Below are 17416 nucleotides of genomic sequence, written 5' to 3' on the forward strand. Positions count from 1 at the left end.
TCCGCACCTGTATCATATATACTTAATTTTTTTAGTTGTAGCAAGATCTATAAGACTGAGCGTAACTCGGTTACCCCTGATAATGCCTATGTTTGATGTTTTTACACAGCATGATAATAACATGCATTTAGTAAACGCTTACTGAAAAAGAGAACTAAGCTATAGAAGATTGTCATACTCTGTGCTATGTTTTGCATATATTTTACAATTCAGTAGCTTGTTTTTTCGGCTCAATATATTTATTACGCTGCCCAATTCCCTCTTTTCGGATTCTAAACGATAAAATATGTCTAGTAAGAGTCGTCTTATTTATACAACAGAGACGACAATGTGTGTAGCGATGCACACAGGTACGTTCCTGAGCATAATGAGTAGGCCTTAAAATTTCCTAGTTTATCGGTCACGCTGTTCTACTTTGGGCTAGGGATGTGTAGGGAGGTGCGTGCGGTGGAGCCGATTTATTTCAGAAGCATCGTACGCCAAAGCATGGGATGACAGGGGACAGAGAGAGATACGTCAAACCTTAAACTGGGAGCGCGTACATGACCTAGCATTTCCTAATCGCCGAACACTGTCCAAGAATCATGATTAATGAAAGCGTTGCAAGAAGAACAACCGACAGACGTTGGTTTTATGACGTAATCGATAGTTATAGTATATATTATAACTTCTATTACGAGATAAAGCGATAGATTAGACGCTAGTAAAGTGAACGAAGCACGTTCGAAGTGACTTCAGCTGCTGTACAGTTATGATCCAAGGAGTTTGTCCTGATCCTGAGGTGGAGCTGTACTTACGCCAACTCCTGAATAGGTTCTCTATGTATTTTTATTTGTTGAGGATTGTTTCGAGTATTGCGTTTAGTCCGGCTATGCTTGATCCATCCGTTGGTGTTTTTCATCTCCTGTGCAAAGAGTCTGTATTTGAGTGCCCTCCATCACAAACCGTGTTGATGGGTCGATTCACCCTCGTCAAACGTTACGCAACGACTCAGTTATTCCGGTCACTCCTGTTTGTGCCTTTCACTATCGTTTAGCTCTAGAAGTAGAACGTTTCTTTTCGTCTGTCGACGTTTCGTATGCGATAATGTTGTTCTCTCAATTTGCCATTTCTGCACGTTCCTATTACGTTCTAATTCTTTGATATAGTTGTGGTAGCGGGTCAGCGAGGTAAAAATTTTATTAAAATATTGTGATTGCTTGGTGATTATCCTGCGTGCATCGTCTCAGCTTTTTTTCGTTAATAGAACGAGCTCGAGCGACCCTTTACTCTTCTTTAGTTTCATCCTGTCGCCCGTAGAATCGCATCTTTTATGCTTACGTAGGTTCCAAAGACCGTACGATCGTTTACCTAATTATCTTCTGTCGCCTTTTCGATGTTATCTGTTCGTTTTGTTTTTTTTATGATTTGTTATGGCTCTGTGAAGCATTACGTGATAGGGTTGTGATCTGAACCTTTTCATATGCCCCTGGTGTCGTCTGCTAGGATCTTCTCCATGTATATCAACACAGAGATCCAAATGCCGCCCATAGCCATTTTGGTAGTCGCGACTACCCTACCCATTCCTCTAAGTTTAATTGGGGGTTGCTTGGATATCAGTTTCGCCCAGCCACGCCAGCTAGATCGGGTCTTCGGTTCGAACGCTTTCACTAGTACTCGTCTAAGATTCGGAAACATTTGCCACTCTACTGGGAAAGTTTCACTAGCTAGTATAACGATTGAACATTGGCTCATTTGAACCTACGTTTATAGCAACTATTTATATTTAGAGCGGTAACACATATCACCGCGCGTTTACTAATGCCATTTCCATTTTCTAGTGTCACGGTAGTCGATTTGTGCGCCACCTTCTATAACAGTTACCTAGCCACGCTTCTACATGGAACATAAATAACTATTATTCTAGCGGTACCACAATTTATGTGTTGGGGGGTCATTGATTATTTGATTGGCTTCGTGATGTGGGTCGCTACCTCAGCAGTTGTTTTGCGAGTCGAACGCTAACATGCATTAGACGGAATAGCCACAACCGAACTTAGTGTCACCTCGCCCTTATAACTGAGATGTAATAACAATAGTGGAACTCAACACTTCGTATTAACTTACTCTAGAGATAGTGTACGATTGGAACGTGCCGATATCTTGTTGAGATAGTAATAATTTCTATGCTTCGGTGCCTCTCTGTGTTGTCTTTGTTTAGAAGAGGTAAGCGTCTTGCTAGATAGTTTGGCATTAATTAATTAGCATGACAAAACGGTCGGTCTTCTAGAATAATCTTACTCGTCCGATACGCGTTAGAGAATAGGACGCGACTCTATACCTTTTAGAATATATTTGATATGAGCCGACGCAAGCACTTATCTTGTTTTATGTTTCGCCTAGTAAATTGACTTGCCACGGCCATCTGCGCATAATTAGAGAAAACTTTCTATCGCTTGTATATCCAACTAAGCGTGCATGCTTTGCTTAGTCTCAGAGATATAGGGAATAAGACTTCATTGTACAAGATTTTACATGAAGAAAATCATTGTCGACAGTGCTGGCAGTCAAGACTTGCTGGTATAAGTCCGTTGTTCTGCCAGCAGGCAGGTTTGCTGTAAACCCAAAGAGCAGTGCAGCTCGGAGATATGAACAGCTAAGCAATACGTACCGCCTGAAAGCGCCTAAAGAACAAGGTGTGCCAACAAAGGTCAAGGTTAGTCCTGCTAATAAAAGGGAAAATGTTAGTGAAAAAGAAATTATACTTGTCCAAAGTCACAACTGTCTCTTACGATGAAAGAGGATAAAGGTCGACCAATGGCGTCTTTATGTTCAGGCGTTGTCATGTTCTAACAGGTTTGAAATAGATAGGGTTTATTGGAAAGTTTTTCCGGTGATCAACCTGACATAGCGGAAAAAAATAACAGATGTAGCCAAAAAGCTGATCGAAGAGGCCTGCCAAGTTTGGCCCTGAAAGTTATCAGGACAGTTGGTCGTATTACAATTTTAGAATACTGGGTTGCAATAAGGCACACTAGAAAAGCAAGAAGTTTGAAGTAAACAAAGCATTTTACGACAAAGGTGCCACGCAATCGGTGGTTCAAAACCCTGCCCACGATGCTGAGGTGCTTCTGGGCTGAATGAGCTTGATGCAAGGAAACCACATATCGAAGAGGCCGTACGAATCTAGCAGTAATAGAATAAGCCCACTACTGGCAGAGGCACTGGGAAACTACCACATAGCAAAAAGTTCCGTCGATACTCCGGTATTGTGTCAAGTACAGAATCGAACAGGCTCTGTGGCACCTAAATGTAACAAACACAGAGCGCATAGGTGAATGAATATTTTTGTGGATGTTAGAACTGTCGCTGCATCGCTATTCAAGCAGCAGAAAAAACATTCTGCGGATTTGGTCGCTCGCAATTCCCACTGAAATTGATACGATCGTTATATATAAAAAAAAACAACTATTTCTTTGGTTGCTATAAAGAATTGCTGAATATATATATATATATATATATATATATATACGTTATTAAGACAAACATCAAACTCTAAGCTTTGACAGCATTCAACGCTCTGGAGAGTGAACTATACTTGCAGAAGTTAATATACTGACAGCTCTAGCATTTAAAAATGATCCAAACAAAGCCGTTAGATGAATCTGAAACTTATTTCTATCGCATCTAACGGTCCAAGCACATGCAGACTTTCCGATCTGTTCCAGAATAGGTAATACGTTGTTGACTCGCAAACGCCTCACGACAAAAAAAAGCTATAAGTTAATTCAGTAACTTGCCTTACGTACAAGACGCACACAGAAGAAGAAGAAACCCAGTTTCCCAGATAAAGGTAAGTAATCCACGAATTGTACAACTCTGTTTTGCTCCTTAGAATTAGACAAGAATCTTCAATAACGTAATGTTTAACAGTTAAAAGCGCTCAGTCCTCAAATGATAACTCTTTAGCATAGAGATTAAACTGTACCATTAATTAAGCAGATCTGCTCTAAGAGTGCAGACTCACGTAATTGTATTGTAATTGGCCAATGAATACGTTAACATGACGGGTCCCTCTATGGCACAGAAGCTATATTTTGTCTAAACCGCTCTTAGCAATCATATTTCGAAGTGAAATTCACAGAGCATCGCTCGAAGTAAGAATTAAAGCATTTTGAATATGTTTTTTTTTCTTCTCTTTTCTTCTTTTTTTCTGGTGACCTGTTGAAGCCAGTTGATGTCTCGGCGTGTCTAAATATACGTGCATCAAGTTTGTGAATGTTCGCCAATCTTCTAATTAGGCAAAGGGAATACGGATCCGTTAAAAGTGAATGCCAGTCATAAAATTATCGACCATCCAAGTGCCTCAAAACGCATAAGGATCCAAAACACCCTATCGGACAACTAACATATTTCGTCACTACGTACCTGACTAACGAGCAGTTGAGAATCTTCATCATTAAGTTGTACGAATTACCAGCGAAGTATTCTCTCTATACATCGAACTGTTGTGAGCACTCTAGGCACCCTCAGACATAGACTTGTCATAAAGATCTGGGTTCTAGCGAGCAAAACATATATGACCGAATCTCCTTCAACCATATATGGCTCTGTTTCTGCTAGAGGAAAATTGGCTTTGCAAAACATTCTTGGATATTTCTTTATAACCAAATCTCGGATTACCTCATCCAGAAAACTGAGGCATAGCTTTATTGACATGAGGCTTCGAAGTTTCTCTTAGCTTGTCATAGAAATTGTGCGCGATGTTAATATCTCGATGAAGCATTCAATTTCTGTGTATAAAATGGTACGCTTTTCTTTATTGTATCTGTTCACTTTGAGCAAGGAATCACCATTAGCTGACACTGTCTTCTGCTGATCGATTGGACAAAACTATGGGCCGATTTATTCTTATCTGTTCGCTATGTGTTAGGTCATGAAAAAGGGGACAATTGTTAAATCACATAGCGTCCAGGTCGGAATTAATAACAATACAGCCAACAACACATGGTTATATATATATATAACCAGTTATAGTTAATTGAACATGAACTTAAGGTCTGTCTTGGCGGCTGACATATTATTTACGTGCAATCACGGCTAATTAAGCAAAGTGCACGTTTTTATCAGTCGTATACAGGCAAAAAAGTGATCTGAAAAGAAAGAAACAAGAGAGATATCATAGACAACCACTGAAAAAGATTACTGTCGATGGTACCGACTGGGACTATTCTCACTCCAATATGTAGGTGGTTCACTATAAACGACAATAGATAGCAAAGTTTACTTACGGTGTAGACAACATCACTTCCGGTAGTACCAATAAGTCCGGCTAAAGGCCGCTCATCTCTTTCGGCCAGTGCTTATACTATACGTGAATTGATGATAAGTACGCGATCCAGTGCGTAAATCGTATTTAGGCTAAATTCAAACGACATATCTAAATGCTTCCCGCTAACCCCGATAGACAGACAGGTTCGAAATGTACTTTTTACGATGATTCTCCACTCTTACTACTTGCGCCAGGCTTTCCTAGCGATTGCGATTTTTCAATGGTCATTTTTTCTTCACTGTCGCGTAGCAAGTCTTTTCTTCGTCATCTCGTTGTGTTTTTTTCCTGTTTCTTCTCCCGTTTAAATGATCAAACGATCCCAAATTCATGACACGTATGACGCAGGTGTTTGGTCCAGTGCCTTCACTTAGATCCGTCTATTCGAGCCCAGCTATTCTTTGTGCTTCATACGGCTGTAAATGTCATCGGTGATGGAACAATTCAGCTAAAAAAAAAAACCTGCTGAGCCTCGCTATTGCAAAAATATACATACGTAAACAGGAATTGTCGTTTCCACTAGCGGAAACGGTGTGGAATGAAGAACTGCATCCACCCGCCTGAAGCCTATGCCGGTGTTCTCTGTCGTGTTGCAGCTGCCTGCCTTACCTACCAACAGAATACGTAGATTACGCTAGCTAAAGAGCTCGTATAGTCTACCAGGTTAATATCGACTATATCTTCCATGAAAAAACCCCAAAAGTCAGAATAACTCTATGACAATTATAACAATAAAGCAGAGATATAAGTGCGTAGATTTTTATGCTCAATTTGTAATTTGTTCAGGTTGATGTTGCAGCTACCAGTAGAAAGGGAAATTTACAGAACTAATACGAACCCTACAGAAACAAAAGGTATGACGGCCGTTCAAAGCGTTCATTATTAGTGCGTGTGTGTGATGTGTGTGTGTGTGTTCGAAAAAATAACGTAAAGCCAAAAACAAGACAAAGAAGAGACAACACGACAATAAACTACATAAGAGTTACTTCCGAAACGGATAAAATCCTCAACTTCCCTCTTGATATGGATATTTCAGAAGCAACACATATCACATATATTACATCTGCGTATTATATATTACTATAGCTGCGCATGATTTGAATGCAGGAAAATTCGAACATGTATTTCTCAAATGAACTGCAGACAAAAGTTGTATGATACTATACACAATCAGTACGAGTCACAGCCTGCTATGCTTTCCTCGCCTGGGTCACCGTGTTAAAAATTGTCGATATCACTAGCATACAGACATATAGAAAGATTTGAAAGCAGTCTTTCTGAACAATAATAGAGTCTTGTGATCTACAAGGGGCAATCTATTGTTTTTTGATGTCAGGGAGCGGAAACAATTCAATTGCCATGTATTGGAAATTAGAGGCCAAGGCTCGAACAGGCCAAGGAAACGGCACATCGCTTCTTTTAAGCTGTTACTAATAAACATCCCCAAAACCTTATAGCCATTGACAGAACGAAATACGTCATTACATTATTTGCAAGGTGTGCCTGAATATAAAACGGGCGGTCTCTACAAAGATTTGTCTGCACTTGAGCTAAGATCGCCAAAGTATCACTGACGCCCTTATCGCTGTTGGTGCCGGATACCGGAATTCACAAGCAAAATATTTCCAATTGTTCATTATTTTTATGACTTTTTATACTGCACTTTGCGTAAATATGTATAGAAGAGCATCTACGGACGTAGCCCGAACAATAATTTATCATTCTGAGCAAAGAATGCGTTCGCGAAGGGTGCAATTAAGACGCGACATAATATTTGTTTGACATATGGAAAGAGAGAAATGAAGGGCTTTGAGAAAGCATGTGGTAGATGAATGACGTTGCCCACAAAACTTGTCCTACCTTTGCCAAGGATTGGTCCAGCCGTTGCTGTTTCAGCCAGTACGTTTTCTTCCCTTGTGTAAATCACCTCGTCGGAATAATGCGATACCTCAACGCCTCCGTTCACCACTACAAATAAGAGGGTGTCAACATACTTTGAGTCCCTATCGCGCAATCTCTAGTCGAAACAATGTTTCCTCGTCCTTGTTCTAGGCAGACAAAATCAGGGAGACAACTTGTCAAATAAGGCAACTGGGCAGCTTAGCACAGGCAATAGCCGAAATAAAACAACGAATGTCGAAAGATAATACAGAAGGCACCTAGTGTAAGACAGCCCGCTGAAGGCTTAGCTGAAGTCTATATAGTTAATTAACACATAGATTGCCCCTATTGATATAGTAGGTTACGGCTCGTATGGCGTCTGATATAAATCAACCGTGCTAATAATGATGGTTTCTTTTGATAATTTTGTTAAACAACTTCCATTTTTCTTAATTGAAATCAGATGACTCTTTTAGTATACTTATGCCTGGCACATTTCTCCACTCAGTCTGCAGATTTGAATCTGTTCAATGGTACGATTTGATCGGAAAACAAAACCCAGAAAACGTAAACGTTATTAAAAGACGATACCTATAGATCCGGTTTGGAATGTCAGTCGCGTATTTGCATCTAATTCATGTTATTAACTTTCCTATTTCTCAGTTCACTACATACTGAAAAGTCTGCATTCAGAATAGGTAACTTATAGACCTGCATTATGAAGCTCTAAGAGAAAGCCACAAAGTATTCATTAAAGTTTTCTTTCACAAAACCCACAAAGTGTAAATATATGTTCATGATTCGTTCTAGGAATATTACGTCTGGCGTTTAGGTTGAAATTAGCTGGCTCTACATGGTGAATCTTTTGAAGCATTGGCGCAAGTAGTAAGAGTGGAGAATCATCGTAAAAAGTACATTTCGAACCTGTCTGTCTATCGGGGTTAGCGGGAAGCATTTAGATATGTCGTTTGAATTTAGCCTAAATACGATTTACGCACTGGATCGCGTACTTATCATCAATTCACGTATAGTATAAGCACTGGCCGAAAGAGATGAGCGGCCTTTAGCCGGACTTATTGGTACTACCGGAAGTGATGTTGTCTACACCGTAAGTAAACTTTGCTATCTATTGTCGTTTATAGTGAACCACCTACATATTGGAGTGAGAATAGTCCCAGTCGGTACCATCGACAGTAATCTTTTTCAGTGGTTGTCTATGATATCTCTCTTGTTTCTTTCTTTTCAGATCACTTTTTTGCCTGTATACGACTGATAAAAACGTGCACTTTGCTTAATTAGCCGTGATTGCACGTAAATAATATGTCAGCCGCCAAGACAGACCTTAAGTTCATGTTCAATTAACTATAACTGGTTATATATATATATATAACCATGTGTTGTTGGCTGTATTGTTATTAATTCCGACCTGGACGCTATGTGATTTAACAATTGTCCCCTTTTTCATGACCTAACACATAGCGAACAGATAAGAATAAATCGGCCCATAGTTTTGTCCAATCGATCAGCAGAAGACAGTGTCAGCTAATGGTGATTCCTTGCTCAAAGTGAACAGATACAATAAAGAAAAGCGTACCATTTTATACACAGAAATTGAATGCTTCATCGAGATATTAACATCGCGCACAATTTCTATGACAAGCTAAGAGAAACTTCGAAGCCTCATGTCAATAAAGCTATGCCTCAGTTTTCTGGATGAGGTAATCCGAGATTTGGTTATAAAGAAATATCCAAGAATGTTTTGCAAAGCCAATTTTCCTCTAGCAGAAACAGAGCCATATATGGTTGAAGGAGATTCGGTCATATATGTTTTGCTCGCTAGAACCCAGATCTTTATGACAAGTCTATGTCTGAGGGTGCCTAGAGTGCTCACAACAGTTCGATGTATAGAGAGAATACTTCGCTGGTAATTCGTACAACTTAATGATGAAGATTCTCAACTGCTCGTTAGTCAGGTACGTAGTGACGAAATATGTTAGTTGTCCGATAGGGTGTTTTGGATCCTTATGCGTTTTGAGGCACTTGGATGGTCGATAATTTTATGACTGGCATTCACTTTTAACGGATCCGTATTCCCTTTGCCTAATTAGAAGATTGGCGAACATTCACAAACTTGATGCACGTATATTTAGACACGCCGAGACATCAACTGGCTTCAACAGGTCACCAGAAAAAAAGAAGAAAAGAGAAGAAAAAAAAACATATTCAAAATGCTTTAATTCTTACTTCGAGCGATGCTCTGTGAATTTCACTTCGAAATATGATTGCTAAGAGCGGTTTAGACAAAATATAGCTTCTGTGCCATAGAGGGACCCGTCATGTTAACGTATTCATTGGCCAATTACAATACAATTACGTGAGTCTGCACTCTTAGAGCAGATCTGCTTAATTAATGGTACAGTTTAATCTCTATGCTAAAGAGTTATCATTTGAGGACTGAGCGCTTTTAACTGTTAAACATTACGTTATTGAAGATTCTTGTCTAATTCTAAGGAGCAAAACAGAGTTGTACAATTCGTGGATTACTTACCTTTATCTGGGAAACTGGGTTTCTTCTTCTTCTGTGTGCGTCTTGTACGTAAGGCAAGTTACTGAATTAACTTATAGCTTTTTTTTGTCGTGAGGCGTTTGCGAGTCAACAACGTATTACCTATTCTGGAACAGATCGGAAAGTCTGCATGTGCTTGGACCGTTAGATGCGATAGAAATAAGTTTCAGATTCATCTAACGGCTTTGTTTGGATCATTTTTAAATGCTAGAGCTGTCAGTATATTAACTTCTGCAAGTATAGTTCACTCTCCAGAGCGTTGAATGCTGTCAAAGCTTAGAGTTTGATGTTTGTCTTAATAACGTATATATATATATATATATATATATATATATTCAGCAATTCTTTATAGCAACCAAAGAAATAGTTGTTTTTTTTTATATATAACGATCGTATCAATTTCAGTGGGAATTGCGAGCGACCAAATCCGCAGAATGTTTTTTCTGCTGCTTGAATAGCGATGCAGCGACAGTTCTAACATCCACAAAAATATTCATTCACCTATGCGCTCTGTGTTTGTTACATTTAGGTGCCACAGAGCCTGTTCGATTCTGTACTTGACACAATACCGGAGTATCGACGGAACTTTTTGCTATGTGGTAGTTTCCCAGTGCCTCTGCCAGTAGTGGGCTTATTCTATTACTGCTAGATTCGTACGGCCTCTTCGATATGTGGTTTCCTTGCATCAAGCTCATTCAGCCCAGAAGCACCTCAGCATCGTGGGCAGGGTTTTGAACCACCGATTGCGTGGCACCTTTGTCGTAAAATGCTTTGTTTACTTCAAACTTCTTGCTTTTCTAGTGTGCCTTATTGCAACCCAGTATTCTAAAATTGTAATACGACCAACTGTCCTGATAACTTTCAGGGCCAAACTTGGCAGGCCTCTTCGATCAGCTTTTTGGCTACATCTGTTATTTTTTTCCGCTATGTCAGGTTGATCACCGGAAAAACTTTCCAATAAACCCTATCTATTTCAAACCTGTTAGAACATGACAACGCCTGAACATAAAGACGCCATTGGTCGACCTTTATCCTCTTTCATCGTAAGAGACAGTTGTGACTTTGGACAAGTATAATTTCTTTTTCACTAACATTTTCCCTTTTATTAGCAGGACTAACCTTGACCTTTGTTGGCACACCTTGTTCTTTAGGCGCTTTCAGGCGGTACGTATTGCTTAGCTGTTCATATCTCCGAGCTGCACTGCTCTTTGGGTTTACAGCAAACCTGCCTGCTGGCAGAACAACGGACTTATACCAGCAAGTCTTGACTGCCAGCACTGTCGACAATGATTTTCTTCATGTAAAATCTTGTACAATGAAGTCTTATTCCCTATATCTCTGAGACTAAGCAAAGCATGCACGCTTAGTTGGATATACAAGCGATAGAAAGTTTTCTCTAATTATGCGCAGATGGCCGTGGCAAGTCAATTTACTAGGCGAAACATAAAACAAGATAAGTGCTTGCGTCGGCTCATATCAAATATATTCTAAAAGGTATAGAGTCGCGTCCTATTCTCTAACGCGTATCGGACGAGTAAGATTATTCTAGAAGACCGACCGTTTTGTCATGCTAATTAATTAATGCCAAACTATCTAGCAAGACGCTTACCTCTTCTAAACAAAGACAACACAGAGAGGCACCGAAGCATAGAAATTATTACTATCTCAACAAGATATCGGCACGTTCCAATCGTACACTATCTCTAGAGTAAGTTAATACGAAGTGTTGAGTTCCACTATTGTTATTACATCTCAGTTATAAGGGCGAGGTGACACTAAGTTCGGTTGTGGCTATTCCGTCTAATGCATGTTAGCGTTCGACTCGCAAAACAACTGCTGAGGTAGCGACCCACATCACGAAGCCAATCAAATAATCAATGACCCCCCAACACATAAATTGTGGTACCGCTAGAATAATAGTTATTTATGTTCCATGTAGAAGCGTGGCTAGGTAACTGTTATAGAAGGTGGCGCACAAATCGACTACCGTGACACTAGAAAATGGAAATGGCATTAGTAAACGCGCGGTGATATGTGTTACCGCTCTAAATATAAATAGTTGCTATAAACGTAGGTTCAAATGAGCCAATGTTCAATCGTTATACTAGCTAGTGAAACTTTCCCAGTAGAGTGGCAAATGTTTCCGAATCTTAGACGAGTACTAGTGAAAGCGTTCGAACCGAAGACCCGATCTAGCTGGCGTGGCTGGGCGAAACTGATATCCAAGCAACCCCCAATTAAACTTAGAGGAATGGGTAGGGTAGTCGCGACTACCAAAATGGCTATGGGCGGCATTTGGATCTCTGTGTTGATATACATGGAGAAGATCCTAGCAGACGACACCAGGGGCATATGAAAAGGTTCAGATCACAACCCTATCACGTAATGCTTCACAGAGCCATAACAAATCATAAAAAAAACAAAACGAACAGATAACATCGAAAAGGCGACAGAAGATAATTAGGTAAACGATCGTACGGTCTTCGGAACCTACGTAAGCATAAAAGATGCGATTCTACGGGCGACAGGATGAAACTAAAGAAGAGTAAAGGGTCGCTCGAGCTCGTTCTATTAACGAAAAAAAGCTGAGACGATGCACGCAGGATAATCACCAAGCAATCACAATATTTTAATAAAATTTTTACCTCGCTGACCCGCTACCACAACTATATCAAAGAATTAGAACGTAATAGGAACGTGCAGAAATGGCAAATTGAGAGAACAACATTATCGCATACGAAACGTCGACAGACGAAAAGAAACGTTCTACTTCTAGAGCTAAACGATAGTGAAAGGCACAAACAGGAGTGACCGGAATAACTGAGTCGTTGCGTAACGTTTGACGAGGGTGAATCGACCCATCAACACGGTTTGTGATGGAGGGCACTCAAATACAGACTCTTTGCACAGGAGATGAAAAACACCAACGGATGGATCAAGCATAGCCGGACTAAACGCAATACTCGAAACAATCCTCAACAAATAAAAATACATAGAGAACCTATTCAGGAGTTGGCGTAAGTACAGCTCCACCTCAGGATCAGGACAAACTCCTTGGATCATAACTGTACAGCAGCTGAAGTCACTTCGAACGTGCTTCGTTCACTTTACTAGCGTCTAATCTATCGCTTTATCTCGTAATAGAAGTTATAATATATACTATAACTATCGATTACGTCATAAAACCAACGTCTGTCGGTTGTTCTTCTTGCAACGCTTTCATTAATCATGATTCTTGGACAGTGTTCGGCGATTAGGAAATGCTAGGTCATGTACGCGCTCCCAGTTTAAGGTTTGACGTATCTCTCTCTGTCCCCTGTCATCCCATGCTTTGGCGTACGATGCTTCTGAAATAAATCGGCTCCACCGCACGCACCTCCCTACACATCCCTAGCCCAAAGTAGAACAGCGTGACCGATAAACTAGGAAATTTTAAGGCCTACTCATTATGCTCAGGAACGTACCTGTGTGCATCGCTACACACATTGTCGTCTCTGTTGTATAAATAAGACGACTCTTACTAGACATATTTTATCGTTTAGAATCCGAAAAGAGGGAATTGGGCAGCGTAATAAATATATTGAGCCGAAAAAACAAGCTACTGAATTGTAAAATATATGCAAAACATAGCACAGAGTATGACAATCTTCTATAGCTTAGTTCTCTTTTTCAGTAAGCGTTTACTAAATGCATGTTATTATCATGCTGTGTAAAAACATCAAACATAGGCATTATCAGGGGTAACCGAGTTACGCTCAGTCTTATAGATCTTGCTACAACTAAAAAAATTCTGGTGACCTGTTGAAGCCAGTTGATGTCTCGGCGTGTCTAAATATACGTGCATCAAGTTTGTGAATGTTCGCCAATCTTCTAATTAGGCAAAGGGAATACGGATCCGTTAAAAGTGAATGCCAGTCATAAAATTATCGACCATCCAAGTGCCTCAAAACGCATAAGGATCCAAAACACCCTATCGGACAACTAACATATTTCGTCACTACGTACCTGACTAACGAGCAGTTGAGAATCTTCATCATTAAGTTGTACGAATTACCAGCGAAGTATTCTCTCTATACATCGAACTGTTGTGAGCACTCTAGGCACCCTCAGACATAGACTTGTCATAAAGATCTGGGTTCTAGCGAGCAAAACATATATGACCGAATCTCCTTCAACCATATATGGCTCTGTTTCTGCTAGAGGAAAATTGGCTTTGCAAAACATTCTTGGATATTTCTTTATAACCAAATCTCGGATTACCTCATCCAGAAAACTGAGGCATAGCTTTATTGACATGAGGCTTCGAAGTTTCTCTTAGCTTGTCATAGAAATTGTGCGCGATGTTAATATCTCGATGAAGCATTCAATTTCTGTGTATAAAATGGTACGCTTTTCTTTATTGTATCTGTTCACTTTGAGCAAGGAATCACCATTAGCTGACACTGTCTTCTGCTGATCGATTGGACAAAACTATGGGCCGATTTATTCTTATCTGTTCGCTATGTGTTAGGTCATGAAAAAGGGGACAATTGTTAAATCACATAGCGTCCAGGTCGGAATTAATAACAATACAGCCAACAACACATGGTTATATATATATATAACCAGTTATAGTTAATTGAACATGAACTTAAGGTCTGTCTTGGCGGCTGACATATTATTTACGTGCAATCACGGCTAATTAAGCAAAGTGCACGTTTTTATCAGTCGTATACAGGCAAAAAAGTGATCTGAAAAGAAAGAAACAAGAGAGATATCATAGACAACCACTGAAAAAGATTACTGTCGATGGTACCGACTGGGACTATTCTCACTCCAATATGTAGGTGGTTCACTATAAACGACAATAGATAGCAAAGTTTACTTACGGTGTAGACAACATCACTTCCGGTAGTACCAATAAGTCCGGCTAAAGGCCGCTCATCTCTTTCGGCCAGTGCTTATACTATACGTGAATTGATGATAAGTACGCGATCCAGTGCGTAAATCGTATTTAGGCTAAATTCAAACGACATATCTAAATGCTTCCCGCTAACCCCGATAGACAGACAGGTTCGAAATGTACTTTTTACGATGATTCTCCACTCTTACTACTTGCGCCAATGCTTCAAAAGATTCACCATGTAGAGCCAGCTAATTTCAACCTAAACGCCAGACGTAATATTCCTAGAACGAATCATGAACATATATTTACACTTTGTGGGTTTTGTGAAAGAAAACTTTAATGAATACTTTGTGGCTTTCTCTTAGAGCTTCATAATGCAGGTCTATAAGTTACCTATTCTGAATGCAGACTTTTCAGTATGTAGTGAACTGAGAAATAGGAAAGTTAATAACATGAATTAGATGCAAATACGCGACTGACATTCCAAACCGGATCTATAGGTATCGTCTTTTAATAACGTTTACGTTTTCTGGGTTTTGTTTTCCGATCAAATCGTACCATTGAACAGATTCAAATCTGCAGACTGAGTGGAGAAATGTGCCAGGCATAAGTATACTAAAAGAGTCATCTGATTTCAATTAAGAAAAATGGAAGTTGTTTAACAAAATTATCAAAAGAAACCATCATTATTAGCACGGTTGATTTATATCAGACGCCATACGAGCCGTAACCTACTATATCAATAGGGGCAATCTATGTGTTAATTAACTATATAGACTTCAGCTAAGCCTTCAGCGGGCTGTCTTACACTAGGTGCCTTCTGTATTATCTTTCGACATTCGTTGTTTTATTTCGGCTATTGCCTGTGCTAAGCTGCCCAGTTGCCTTATTTGACAAGTTGTCTCCCTGATTTTGTCTGCCTAGAACAAGGACGAGGAAACATTGTTTCGACTAGAGATTGCGCGATAGGGACTCAAAGTATGTTGACACCCTCTTATTTGTAGTGGTGAACGGAGGCGTTGAGGTATCGCATTATTCCGACGAGGTGATTTACACAAGGGAAGAAAACGTACTGGCTGAAACAGCAACGGCTGGACCAATCCTTGGCAAAGGTAGGACAAGTTTTGTGGGCAACGTCATTCATCTACCACATGCTTTCTCAAAGCCCTTCATTTCTCTCTTTCCATATGTCAAACAAATATTATGTCGCGTCTTAATTGCACCCTTCGCGAACGCATTCTTTGCTCAGAATGATAAATTATTGTTCGGGCTACGTCCGTAGATGCTCTTCTATACATATTTACGCAAAGTGCAGTATAAAAAGTCATAAAAATAATGAACAATTGGAAATATTTTGCTTGTGAATTCCGGTATCCGGCACCAACAGCGATAAGGGCGTCAGTGATACTTTGGCGATCTTAGCTCAAGTGCAGACAAATCTTTGTAGAGACCGCCCGTTTTATATTCAGGCACACCTTGCAAATAATGTAATGACGTATTTCGTTCTGTCAATGGCTATAAGGTTTTGGGGATGTTTATTAGTAACAGCTTAAAAGAAGCGATGTGCCGTTTCCTTGGCCTGTTCGAGCCTTGGCCTCTAATTTCCAATACATGGCAATTGAATTGTTTCCGCTCCCTGACATCAAAAAACAATAGATTGCCCCTTGTAGATCACAAGACTCTATTATTGTTCAGAAAGACTGCTTTCAAATCTTTCTATATGTCTGTATGCTAGTGATATCGACAATTTTTAACACGGTGACCCAGGCGAGGAAAGCATAGCAGGCTGTGACTCGTACTGATTGTGTATAGTATCATACAACTTTTGTCTGCAGTTCATTTGAGAAATACATGTTCGAATTTTCCTGCATTCAAATCATGCGCAGCTATAGTAATATATAATACGCAGATGTAATATATGTGATATGTGTTGCTTCTGAAATATCCATATCAAGAGGGAAGTTGAGGATTTTATCCGTTTCGGAAGTAACTCTTATGTAGTTTATTGTCGTGTTGTCTCTTCTTTGTCTTGTTTTTGGCTTTACGTTATTTTTTCGAACACACACACACACATCACACACACGCACTAATAATGAACGCTTTGAACGGCCGTCATACCTTTTGTTTCTGTAGGGTTCGTATTAGTTCTGTAAATTTCCCTTTCTACTGGTAGCTGCAACATCAACCTGAACAAATTACAAATTGAGCATAAAAATCTACGCACTTATATCTCTGCTTTATTGTTATAATTGTCATAGAGTTATTCTGACTTTTGGGGTTTTTTCATGGAAGATATAGTCGATATTAACCTGGTAGACTATACGAGCTCTTTAGCTAGCGTAATCTACGTATTCTGTTGGTAGGTAAGGCAGGCAGCTGCAACACGACAGAGAACACCGGCATAGGCTTCAGGCGGGTGGATGCAGTTCTTCATTCCACACCGTTTCCGCTAGTGGAAACGACAATTCCTGTTTACGTATGTATATTTTTGCAATAGCGAGGCTCAGCAGGTTTTTTTTTTTAGCTGAATTGTTCCATCACCGATGACATTTACAGCCGTATGAAGCACAAAGAATAGCTGGGCTCGAATAGACGGATCTAAGTGAAGGCACTGGACCAAACACCTGCGTCATACGTGTCATGAATTTGGGATCGTTTGATCATTTAAACGGGAGAAGAAACAGGAAAAAAACACAACGAGATGACGAAGAAAAGACTTGCTACGCGACAGTGAAGAAAAAATGACCATTGAAAAATCGCAATCGCTAGGAAAGCC

At 39.8% G+C, this 17416-nt stretch overlaps 1 protein-coding gene across 6 annotated transcripts in view; it reads right to left on the reverse strand.

The window, feature by feature from the left end:
- Nucleotides 1-16855: 16855 nt before the first annotated feature.
- The window catches only part of LOC111249245 (uncharacterized), a 31682-nt gene continuing 31121 nt past the window's right edge, over nucleotides 16856-17416 (reverse strand). For all 6 annotated transcript variants that reach the window (XR_015325603.1, XR_015325604.1, XM_086985967.1 and 3 more), the window contains one exon: nucleotides 16856-17416. The gene's annotated coding sequence lies outside the window, so the exon portion shown is untranslated.

Source organism: Varroa destructor, unplaced genomic scaffold, assembly GCF_002443255.2.
Source record: "Varroa destructor unplaced genomic scaffold, Vdes_3.0 BEIS01000004.1, whole genome shotgun sequence".
NCBI classification, from domain to species: Eukaryota; Metazoa; Arthropoda; class Arachnida; order Mesostigmata; family Varroidae; genus Varroa; species Varroa destructor.